The following is a 12,755-nucleotide window of genomic DNA, read 5'->3' as shown; positions in this document are numbered from 1 at the left end:
GATAGTGATGATGATGATGATAATGATGGTAATACTTGTGGTGATGATGATGGTGGTGATAATGGTGATGATGGTGATGATGGTGGTGATGATGATAATGATGATGTGATGATGGTAGTGACGGTGGTGATGATGATGAACCATGGTGGTGATGGTGGTGATGGTGATGATGGTGATTGTGGTGATGCTGATGGTGGTGATAGTAATAATAGCGATGATGGCATTGATGATGGTGGTGATGATGATGGTGATGATGATGGTGATGATGATGATAGTGATGGTAATAATGGTGATGATGATGATAATGATGGTGTTGATGATGGTGATGGTGATGATGATGATAGTGATGGTAATAATGGTGATGATGGTATTGATGATGGTGATGATGATAATGGTGATGATAATGATGGTGTTGATGATGGTGATGGTGATAATGATGATCATGATAGTGATGGTAATACTTGTGGTGATGACACTTCTAATCTCCTCCTTTAATTTTCACAACTATTCTACAAGGAGTGCACCCTCATCTCCACTGCAGAGACAGGGAATTCTGGCACCTACATGCTGAACGCTGCACAGCTCTGGAAATACTACACGTGCAGGTAAGGAACTTGGCAATTCTTCTTCAGCACCACACTGTGGCCTACCAGGCTACGTTCTCGCTGCCAAATCCTCTTTGCTATCCGAATCCAAACATTTGGAATTTCTCCTTCCATTCCCCCCCCCACAAGAGAATAAACCTTCGCTCGCGCTGTCCCCCCCTGCCCAGGTAGAACTCCCTGAGAGAGAGACACTGGAAAGGCGGGACTCAAAAATGAAAAAGAAGAGGCTGGAAACACGAGTCATCTAACCGTCTGGCTTCTGTTACAGTACGACCCCCTGCTGTAGAGAAATACAGCATCTCCCTTGGACTCAGTGGGTCTGAGCGAGGTTCAGGGCTTGCTTTTCCAAGAAGCTCCCAAGAGATGTTGGTGATGCTTGTCTGCTGGGATGCTTGTCTGCTGGGAGAGCCGAGTGGTCGAGAACACGGGCAGGGCGTGGACAGGCTGCATGGGGTGGACGACGAGGGGAGGGGGAGAGCGGACATCCCTGCTGTGCGGGGAAGGGAGACCCACACTGAGGCATGTGAGCCATGCAGGACGCGGAGGAAAGACCCCAAGCCAGCCCCCGAGGCAGACACGTGTAGACGGAGGGGAACGCCGTGGGCAGGAGCTGACGGGAGACGGTCCGCAGACCCCATCCGGGGGTGTCGGGGTGCCAACCACAGCAGTGAGCCCAGGGCATTCGATGGGGTTCAGGCCGGTTGCCGTAAACACCATGTCAGTTCTGCACAACGCAGCCCGGCTGTCCCTCACCCAGACTGTGGCGGGCGGCGAGAGGCCAGCGGACAAGAGCCGGGGCCTGTCTGTAGGAAAGCAGATTCTGTTGGAGGACTGTGTGCAAAGAACAGAGAGAAGTCAATAAAAACATTGTACAAACCAGCATTTCCTTTCCCGCAGGCAGGCCGGCAAACAGCAGGGCAACGGCTTTCTTGTTGGTTATGGGCTCAATCTCTTAATTACATTTTTTGAAGCCAGCAACGTTCCAGGAAAGAAAGACAAACAAATGGTCCAAGACAAGGTCATTCGTTCTCGAAGGTAACCGTGCCAATAGGCGCGCTGCTCGCGGCAGAAACTAATTATTCTCAAGACAGCTGCGCTCCCCCCACCCGGTAAATTAGGACATCGCCCCCCTAATTAGCCGAAACGGCCTGCAGGAGGTTCCCGCCACTGGGCTAGGCAATATCCCCCAGCAGGAATGTCCCATGCCAGAGGGATGCCAGAGGGAGGGCTTTAACAGGAGGGGGGAGGAGAGGGAGGAGGCGGGAGGGGTGGAGAGAGGGAAGAGGTGAGAAAACAAGTAGGATTGTTAAAAATAAAATAAAATAAAAGCAAACTAAAAAAACAAAAGCAGGATTGGCTCAGCCAGGGTGGCTCAATGGTTGAGCGTCGACCTATGAACCAGGAGGTCACGGTCCAATTCCCGGTCAAGGGCACAGGCCCGGGTGGCGGGCTCAATCCCCAGTGGGGGGCGTGCAGGAGGCAGCCAGTCCATGATTCTCCCTCATCATCGATGTTTCTCTCCCTCCCCCTTCCTCTCCAAAATCAATAAAGATATATATGTTTTTAAAAAAAGAATCCTATATAATAAAAGCCTAATATTAAAATCGACTGAACAGCAGAACGGCCGGTCGCTATGACGCGCACTGACCACCAGGGGCTGCCCCCAGCCTGCAGGCCCCAGGCCATCCAAGGTGGGGGGCTTGTGGGGGGCCCCCGATCGCCCCACCAGTTGTCCCACAGATCAGTCCTGATAGCCAGCCAGGCCTAGGGGCTCTACCTGTGCACAGATTTCGTGCACCAGGCCTCTAGTTAGATATACTCTCTTCCAAATTCCCTTGCGGTTGTGTGTATGTGTGTGTGTGTGTGTGTGTGTGTGTGTACGGTCTTCATGACATGAAAACTAACTGCCCATCAGCTCTGCTCAAATACTCAGTCCGATTTAAGTATTACACGAAGGAAATCAGACTTGTGTGCCGAACGCTGATCAGGAGCTAGAAATGCATTTTTTTTATCCCCCATCAAAGGCCACTCGCAGTAAGAACTCATCAAAGCCCCGGCCAGTGTTGCTCAGTGGTTACAGTGCTGACCTGCACACCGAAGGGTCTCGGGGTTATATTCTCAGTCAAGGGCACAGACCTGGGTTGAAGGTTCACTCCCCCAGCCCCCCGTTGGGGTGGGGTACGCACGGGAGGCAACCAGTCAATGTGTCTCTCTCACACCGACCTCTCTCTCTCTCTCTCTCTCTCTCTCTTTCTCTCTCTCTCTCCCCCCCTTCTTTCTCCCTCCCTCCCACTCTCTGAAAAGCAACAGAAAACAGACATCCTCAGGTGAGAATTAACAACAACAACAAAAACTCATCAAATCCAAGACTCGCTCAAACCAGAGGCATTTCTAAAGACCGACTGTAAACACAAACCCACCTGATGCCGAACGGAACCACACGCTGTGACATGTCCAGGCTAGCACAGCGTGTTGGAAATTGGTTTTCTTGCCCTGACCGGTGTGGCTCGGTGGATGGAGCGTCGGCCTGCGGACTGAAGGGTCCCGGGTTCGATTCCGGTCAAGGGCATGGACCTTGGTTGCGGGCACATCCCCAGGAGAGGGCACCATGGGAAAAGAATACAACAAAAGAATACCCTTGGCCACATGTCACGTGTGTGGAAATATAACCACCCACACGCACGCACACACACACAGGCACACACATGCACCCATGCACACAAGCACACACAGGCACACAAGCACACACAGGCACACACATGCACCCACGCAAACCCATGCACACACAGGCACCCGTGCACACACAGGCACACACATGCACCCACGCAAACCTATGCACACACAGGCACACAGATGCACCCATGTACACACAGGCACCATGCACACACATGCACACACAGGCACACGCAGGTGCCCATGCACACACAGCACACCCATGCACACGCAGGCACCCATGCACACCCATACACACCCATACACACAGGCACCCATGCACACACAGGCACACACAGGCACACAGGCGCCATGCACACCCATGCACACACATGCACACATTGGCACACCCGTGCACCCATGCACACACAGGCACCCATGCACACACAGGCACACACAGGCACAGACAGGCACACAGAGGCACACACATGCAGCCATGCACACACAGACACACAAGGCACCCATGCAACCCGTGCACCCATGCACACACAGGCACCCATGCACACCCATGCACACGTAGGCATCCATGCACACACAGACACGTGCATATGCACCGATGCACACCCATGCACACCCGTGCACTCATGCACACCCATGCACCCATGCACACACAGGCACGTGCATATGCACCCATGCACACACAGGCACGTGCATATGCACCCATGCACACCATGCACACCCATGCACCCATGCACACACAGGCACGTGCATATGCACCCATGCACACCATGCACACCCATGCACTCATGCACACCCATGCACCCATGCACACAGGCACGTGCATATGCACCCATGCACACACAGGCACGTGCATATGCACACGCCCGCACCAGTTTAAGCAGCAAGTCTCTGAGGCATGAATGAGCTGCTGGCGTTGTCAGGGGCAGCCTCCCAGGGGGAGGTCACTGTTTAGAACTGTGGGCTCCACACAGCGCGACTTTGCACCGGGGCCACCCGTGTTCATCGCGCTCCTCCCCCCTGACTCAGACCCAGCCAGAGGAAGTCGTGGGCACTGCCTCCCCCTGTTATGCTTCCCCCACCCGCTCACCACATCCACACATCACCCCCGCCTCAGGCATCCTCGCGGCTGCTGACGGACACAGGTCCAGTCTGTTCTGCTTGAGAGGAAGCTAGAAAGGCGTGCAGCAAATAACACACTGGGGGGTAGGGGAGGCCAGGGGATTCTCAAGGGCGGGGGGGAAAAAAGAGGAGACATATATAATACTCTTTGTAATACTTTAAGCAAAAAAATAAAATTAAAAAAAAAAAAAAACACGGAAAAAACGGTCAAATAAGAGCAGGTCAGCCCGCCATACGAACCAGGAGGTCACGGCTCGATTCCTGGTGAAGGCACATGCCCAGCCCTAGCTGGTGTGGCTCAGCGATAGAGCGTCGGCCTGCAGACTGAAGGGTCCCGGGTTCGATTCCGGTCAAGGGCACATGCCTGGGTTGCAGGATCCATCCCCAGTGGGGGGCGTTCAGGAGGCAGTCGATCCATGATTCTCTCTCATCATGGATGTTTCTCTCTCTCTCTCCCTCTCCCTTCCTCTCTGAAAGCAATAAAAATATATTTACATTTTTTAAAAAATAAAATAAAATACAGAAATAAAACCAGGTCAGCCCAGAGAGCAGTGGCCAGGGCCCTCCCTGCCCCTCCCCCTCCACATCGGGCCCAGGCCCTCTCCTGGCAGGTAGGCAGGTCGGAGGGGCAGCCCACACGGTGGCCCTATCCCTGCCTGTAGGCCAGGAGCCGCCCGCGGGCTGGGAGCAACGCACAGTTCATTACCAGCTGCCGGGACGCCTGGCAGGGTCCAGCTCTCACAACAAACGGCCTTTCTCCTCTGCACTGAGCCTGCGCCCTGATGGGGATGTCTCCCCCAAACATCACAGGCCCCCCAGAAGGGATTCGCATGAGGCAGGGTGCCTCCGGGGCCAGCTAGCGAGGCCTCAGCAGGGTGCCTCCGGGGCCAGCTAGCGGGGCCTCAGCAGGGTGCCTCCGGGGCCAGCTAGCGGGGCCTCAGTGCAGCAGCAACTGGCAGCAATCAGGACAGATTAGCCCATCAGCGAAACCTAATTGTCGAGTCAAAAGTTGAAAATGGAGAGATTTTCCCCGTTTACTGGTGTGGTTTTAACCCGATGGGACAACCGCGAGAGATTTCTACCCAGCGGGCCCGACGCCTGACTCCATCATTCCGTGAACAGAGTCCTGTAGATTTTAACACCTTTTTGCCCCGCCTTTTCAGAAGAAGATAAACGCGAGAGACGCTCACTAGGGGTTAATACGACATGGGGGTTTTTTAAATCGGGGTGCCGGATAGCGGTTCCCACCCTCCCCCCACCCCAGGCTGCCTCTACCCGTGGCTGCCGTGAGGGGTGGCGTTGGTCCCAGACTTTGTGGGAGTCGACGGCGTCGTTTTCAGGTTCTCGACCGAGGAAGGTGCTCCCTGCCGACGGGAAGGGGGGGTGCAGGAAGCGGGCCCAGCCGGACGCCCCGGGGTCACCATCTTGAACCAGAAATGGAACTGGGACCAGAACCGGAAGTCAACAGGGCACAGGCCAGGCCGAGGGACCCCACTGGTGCACCATGGGGGCCAGGAGGGATGCAGGAGGTTGGCCAGCGGGAGAGGGACCCCGGGAGGGCTCCAGGCTGCATCCGGCCCTTCTCGCTCAGTCCCGATCAGCTGGACCCCAGCAGCAAGCTAACCTACCGGTTGGAGCATCTGCCCCCTGGTGGTCAGTGCACGTCATAGCAAGCGGTTGAGCAGCCTTAGCATATCATTAGCATATTACGCTCTGATTGGTTGAATGGCCCACCAGACAACCGGACACTTAGCATATTAGGCTTTTATTATATTGGACGTCTATACTATGACCCTGCGAAACCAGTGCCTCTTACCTTCCACCCTCTCAAGGAATCAATACAAAAAATACCCTCAGGTGAGGATTAACGAAAAAAGCATTTACGGTTTGTTCCTTCTTTCTTATTTTTCTCTCTCTGGAACACCTACTGTTTACATACCAGGCGGGGTCCCTCGGGCTGGCCTGTGGGGATCTGGCCGACACCAGCTCTCCGACATCCCCCAGGGGGCCCCGGATTGCGAGAGGGTGGTTCTTGGGTGACACACCCCAGAATCAGGCTCCCTCCTCTCTGGTTCTGGGTGTATCACCCGAGAACCGCAGCTGCCAAGTCTCCGCAGCTTGGCCGCTCCTGCGTTGAGTGTCTGCCCCCTGGTGGTCATTGCGTGTCCTAGCTACCTGATGGTCGGACGGTCGGATGGTCAGACGGTCACTTAGGCTTTTATATATATAGACTAGAGGCCCGGTGCACAAAATCTGTGCAAGGGGCTCAACCCTTGCAGCTGCAAATGGCTTGCCTGGCAGCCCCGGCTTCGTCCGGAAGGTCGTCCGGAAGGACGTCCGGTCTAATTAGCATGTTACGCTCTTATTGTTACAGAGTGGACCTCGTGGAATGTTCCTCTAATTTTCTCCTCCGGTCTCTCCCATGGCCCCTCTCCTTGTCTTTTCTTCTCCCCTTTCTGTAGACCGCCTTCATTTCATCTTCCGTAGTAAGCTCGTTCTGCACTTACCCGTACCCCCTCGGCAAGGGTGCGTGTTACACGAGGCCAAGATTGATCATCCACACTGAGGCCGAGGGGGGTGGAGGTGACTCAACAGCCAATGTTGGCCAACGTCTGGGCAGGTAGGATGGGGTCAGAGTACCGCTTGGTGAGAAGTATTCCCCCCCACGCTAGAGCGTCCGATTGCCTGTGCGAGGCCTTCCAACGCTATTCCTTCTTCCTGGCAGGGCAACCGGCAGTGTTCCAGAATGTTCCAGAGCGTTCCAGAACACTCCAGAACGGGACTGCCCCGTCCGCCAAGGAGGACCAGGGCTTTCTCCATGACCCACAACAGACACGACCCATACGTGAGACGTGAAGTTACCGTGTTCAGCTGCTGGGATGTTGGGTTTCTCGGTTTCTGCCGCCGAGCCTAGCTGAGCCTCACCATTGGAACTTGCAGCCCATTTTACAGATGACAAAACTGAGGCAGACCTTCAGTCACACAGACAGAAAGTGACGGAAGCAGCATTAGAATCCAAGCAGTCGGCCTGCAGAGTCTCTGCTCTTATTGCTTTTTCTACTTCTTGATTTTGTTTGTTTTGCCTTGTTAATCCTCACCTGAGGGTATTTTTCCATTGATTTCTACAGAGAGAGGAAGGGAGGGGGAGGGACAGGGAGAGAAGCACATCAATTGGTTGCACGTGCCCTGACCCGGGCCCGGGATCACCGAGGGCCATGCCCTTGGCCGGGCTTGAACCCGGGACCCTGCAGTCCACGCGCCGACGCTCTACCCACTGAGCCACACCAGCCAGGGCTGCGCTTTTACTTCTCAGCCGCCTCTCTGGTCAGGACGCGTCCAGGGGAGCGTGGCACGCGCGGGAGAGACCCAACGGCGGTGGGTTCTGGGGCGAAAGTGTGAATTTCCTGCAACACGGGGACTAAATTGGACACGAAGGGTGGGGGTTCCCGCTGGAATCCCGGCCAGAAAGACGAAGAACGTGAGCAGAAGGCTCTGTGGGTGCAGCCAAGAGACAGGAACACAGAACAGCAAGTCGGGGTGCCTAAATTTATTCTTAATGGATGTGTCCGTTAGAAACGATCCCTATACACAAAACTACGGCTTGACTATCAGCCGAGAAATCGAAGCTGCACCCGTTTTCCCCGCTTGTCCCCCGCATCTCAGGGCTGCTTTTCGTAAAATGAAACAGGACGCGCTTCTGCGGGTGATTGACGATCTGCCCCTAGCACAGTCTAACTCGGGCTATTTTCGGAGGGCCCGGCGGAAAAATTGCTCCCGTGTCTATAAAAAGCGAGTGTATTTTGAGAAGTAGAAGATGAGAAACAAGAAGAAAAAGATGTGTGTTTTTTTAAAAAAAAATGCCGCTGCCCGTCCGGTGGGAGCCGGAGCCGAGAATCTCGTGTCCCTGAGAACACCATTCCCTCTGACGCTATTAGAAAAGGAAGAACCTAGATCAGAATCAGCCTGCGGCAAACGGAGCCTGGACCGGACTCCGTCCCCCAAAAATAACTCATTAAAAATATCATCTCACATGTGCATCTCATTTTGGCTCCTCAACGACAGACGCTGCCCGGCCGGGGTGGCTCAGTGGTTGAGCATCGACCTGTGAACCAGGAGGTCAGGGTTCGAGTCCCGGTCCAGGGCACAGGCCCGGGTTGCGGGCTCCATCCCCCGTGGGGGGCGTGCGGGAGGCGGCCGATCCGTGATTCCCCCTCATCATGGATGTTTCTCTCTCTCTCTCCCTCTCCCGTCCATTCTGAAATCAATAAAAACATATTTTTTAAAAAAACATAAAGTAATTTATAAAAATATTTAATGGGGAAAATGTCCTCGGGTGAGGATGAAAAAAAAGAAGCAGCAGCAGCTAGATGTTGAAGACAAAGGCATACATACCCAGACAGAGGTGGAAGGAATTGCTGTGCATAAAAGCACCAGAAGACATCACAGCCCTGGCCGGTGTGGTTCAGTGGATAGCGCGTCAGCTTGCGGACTGAAGGGTCCCGGGTTCGATTCGGGTCTTGGTTGCGGGCACATCCCCAGTGGGGGGCGTGCAGGAGGCGGCTGATCCATGTTTCTCTCTCATCGATGTTTCTGACTCTCGATCCCTCTCCCTTCCTCTCTGTAAAAAATCAATAAAATATATTTTTTAAAAAATTAATTTTCCTTTTTTTCTTAAATCCTCACCTGAGGATATTTTTTTATTTTATTGATTTTTAGAGAGAGAAAGACAGAAACATCATTCAGCTGCCCACTGTGTGAGCCCCGGCCGGGAATCGAACCCGCAACCTGGGCACGGGCCCTGACCGGGAACCAAACCCACCAGCTTTCCCCGGATGAGGCGATGCTCCAACCAGCGGAGCCACCCAGCCAGGGCGTTCCCTGCTCCAGGAGAACTCGAGTGTGAAGCACTCGGGCCCAGACACTGAGCTATTTTCCAAGAATGTCAAGTATGTGGTCCCTCGCAGACAGAGAATGAGCGAGGGCTGCAGGGTGCCTGCTATGCTTGGCGTCTCAGACGCGTTAAATACAGTGGATTTGCGACTAATCCGGGCGGACGGGCGTGCCGTTACCATGACGGCGTCCGATGTGTGAGGCACGCGAGCCGTGACCACGGTGATGCCACACGTGAGAGGCACTGGAATGTCTTCGATCCCGGTAACCGGCGAGGTAGGGGTGGTTACGCACCAGTATTGGAGAGCCATCCCTGACCACCAGGGCTCAGCGCCTGCTTTGAGCACTGCCCCCCGGTGGTCAGTGCCCAGCATAGCGAGCGGTTGAGCGGCCTTAGCATATCATTAGCATATTACGCTTTGATTGGATGAATGGCCAACCAGACGACCAGATAGCATATTAGGCTTTTATTATAGAGGATTTTTTAAAAAATATATATTTTATTGATTTTTCACAGAGAGGAAGGGAGAGGGATAGAGAGAAATATAGATGGGAGAGAAACATCGATCAGCTGCCTCCTGCACGCCCCCTACTGGGGATGTGCCCGCAACCAAAGTACATGCCCTTGGCCGGAATCGAACCCGGGACCTATCAGCCTGCAGGCTGAAGCTCTATCCACTGAGCCACACCGGTTAGGGCTATAGGATTTTTTATTGATTGCAAAGAGGAAGCAAGAGGGAGAGAGAGACAGAAACATCAATAATGAGAGAGAATCATGGGTCGGCTGCCTCCTGCACGCCCCCATGCCTGGGTTGGGGGCTCCGTCCCCAGTGTGGGGTGTGCAGGAGGCGGCCGATCCGTGATTCTTGTCATCGGTGTTTCTCTCTCTCCCTCTCCCTTCCTCTCTGAAAAAAAAAAAAAAGTTTAAAAATAAATAAATAAAATAAAATAAGTTGATGGCCCGAGCCTGTTTGGCTCAGTAGATAGAGTGTCTGCCTGAGGACTGAAGGGTCCCGGGTTTGAGTCCCACTCAAGGCCACGTACCTCACTTGCAGGCTCGAGGCACCCCGGGGTTCAGGCGGGAGGCAACCAATCGAAGTGTCTCTCTCCCACGAACATTTCTCTGTCTCTCTGTCTCCTCCCCACCCGCCCTTCCACGCTCTCTAAATAGCAATGAAAAAAAATAAAAAAATAAAATGATACACCTGCCAATTAAAAAGCAAATTTGATGACAACCCTTGCCTGACCTTGTACATGAGAGAAACGCAGGGGAGCCCTGGCTGGTGTTGCTCAGTGGGTAGAGCGCCGGCCTGGGGACTGCAGGGTTCCGGGTTTGATTCTGGTCAAGGGCCACATGCCAGGGGACAAGGTCGCCTGGGCGGGAAGGCGAGGGGGAGCCGTGATGGCGAGTTTTCCTCCGTGACCCGAAATTCCAGAGCCTGGGCCCCTCCTAGGGCCTCGGAGAAGGTCCCTCCTTCCCTTTCATCTTCCGCTGTGACGGGTGCCCCATGGACACCAAAGTGCCTTCCAGATACACACGTCTTCATGAGCGAGTGGCCCGGTGCACGAAATCTGTGCACAGTAAAAGGGAATTAATCAGAGGGGGCGGGGACACAGTCTGCTGATTGGTCAGTATGTGACGCCAATTTGCATATCGTCCTATTATTAGTTAGGTCATAGAAAAGGAACCACCAGCGCCCTGGCTGGTGCGGTTCAGTGGTTAGAGCGCCAGCCCGCGCACCAAAGGGTTGAGGGACTGGGGGTGGGGGGTGGCAGGGAGCTGCAGGGGGGCTCGCAGCTTGGCTTGCTCTCGCGAGGGCCTGGCGGGTGCTGAAGAGCAGGGCCCGCAGTAACGTGAACTCACTCACTCCATGGTGCGACTTCCCTTCAGTGGCCAGCAGCAGGTTGGATGGGGGAAAAGGGCGGCAGATGGCGGCTGATGCAAGACCGGGCTTCCGGGCCCCGCGGGCGTGGCTCAGGGGTTGAGCATCGACCTAGGAACCAGGAGGTGAGGGTTCGAGTCGCGGTCACGGTTCAAGTCCCGGTCAGGGCACAGGCCCGGTCAATTCCTGATCAGGGGCACATGCCCGGGTTGCAGGCTCGATCCCCAGTGCGGGGTGTGCAGGAGGCAGCCGATCCATGATTCTCTCTCATCACTGATGTGTAATCACTATTCTCTCTCATCACAGACTCTGCTGACCGTGAGCCGCCAGCCAGGGGGCCATGATCACTGCCAGCAAGAACGGCTCCTGGCCCTGGCCGGTGTGGCTCAGTGGACAGAGCGTCGGCCGGCGGACTGAAGGGTCCCGGGTTCGATTCCCGGTCAGGGCACATGCCCGGGTGCGGGCTCCATCCCCAGGAGGGGGGTGTCTGGGAGGTAAAGGATCGATGTTTCTCTCTAAAACAGCGGTTCTCAACCTGTGGGTCGCGACCCCTTTGGGGGTCGAACGACCCTTTCACAGGGGTCGCCTAAGACCGTCGGAAAACACATAGATCATTACATATTGATTTTGCGATGAATCACTATGCTTTCATTATGTCCAATTTGTAACCATGAAATTGGGGGTCACCACCACATGAGGAACTGCATTAAAGGGGCCGCGGCACCAGGAAGGCTGAGAACCACTGCTCTTAAATATCAATAAAAGCGTATCCTCAGGTGAGGGTCAGACTAAATAAATAAGCCCAGACGGTGTGGCTCAGTGGTTGGGCATCGACCTAGGAACCAGGAGGTCACAGCTCGGTGCCCCCGGGTTTGGGGCTCGATCCCCAGTGGGGGGCGTGCAGGAGGCAGCGGGTCCATGATTCTCTCTCATCATTGATGTTTCTCTCTCTCTCCCTCTCCCTTCCTCTCTGGAATCAATTTTTAAAATGTGTATTAAAATGACGTCATGGGGGGTGTCCTCGACCTTCCAGACCGTTTTTAAGTCGCGTGTGCACAGAGCGGCGTGGAAAGGCTGCAGGTACCTCCCAAGAGAGAGGAAACGGCAGGATACAGTCCGCAGAGCTCAGGGCATGAGCTTCTAGAAGCAGCTGGTGCAGCTGGGGGTGGGTTCTGCTTATTGGGGGGCGGGCAGGGGGGGTGGCCTTGGCGTTGGTTGTTTTGCCGCCTTTGCTTTGGGGCCGGAGGGAGGGGGCGGGGCACACGAGGGGCCCCGGTGAACCGGGTGTTGGGGAAATCCCTCGCAGAAACGGGGTGCAGGGCTTGCAGACGTGGGGTGAGCAGCTCCGGGTGCCTCTGGGGCCGGCCAGGCAGCTGGGCCTGGGGACACCCGGCCTCCGCCTCAGACCGACCCCCGCTGGACCCGCGGGCCGGGGACCGGTGGTTGTGTGTGTTTTTAATGGTTTTTACATGTTTTTTGAAGCACCGCTTCCTGTTATGCTGCAGGAAGGCTGGGCCGATGCGTGACGGAGCAGGTTTCTTTTGTAGCGAACCCCACAGTCAGCGAGCTAGGAGCCCCCGCGTCC

General features: G+C 55.0%; 1 long non-coding RNA gene across 1 annotated transcript; it reads left to right on the top strand.

Annotated features, from left to right (window-relative positions):
- Positions 1-495: 495 nt before the first annotated feature.
- Positions 496-8,587, top strand: LOC118657320. The gene is made up of 3 exons (XR_004967980.1): positions 496-605; positions 6,860-7,017; positions 7,123-8,587. It is a non-coding gene; the product is annotated as an uncharacterized LOC118657320 (long non-coding RNA).
- The last annotated feature ends 4,168 nt before the right edge of the window (positions 8,588-12,755 follow it).

The sequence above is a fragment of the Myotis myotis genome, unplaced genomic scaffold, assembly GCF_014108235.1.
Source record: "Myotis myotis isolate mMyoMyo1 unplaced genomic scaffold, mMyoMyo1.p scaffold_m19_p_51, whole genome shotgun sequence".
Lineage (NCBI taxonomy): Eukaryota > Metazoa > Chordata > Mammalia > Chiroptera > Vespertilionidae > Myotis > Myotis myotis.
The sequence above is the reverse complement of the archived record's forward strand: the minus strand, read 5'-3'. Positions and strand labels throughout refer to the sequence as shown.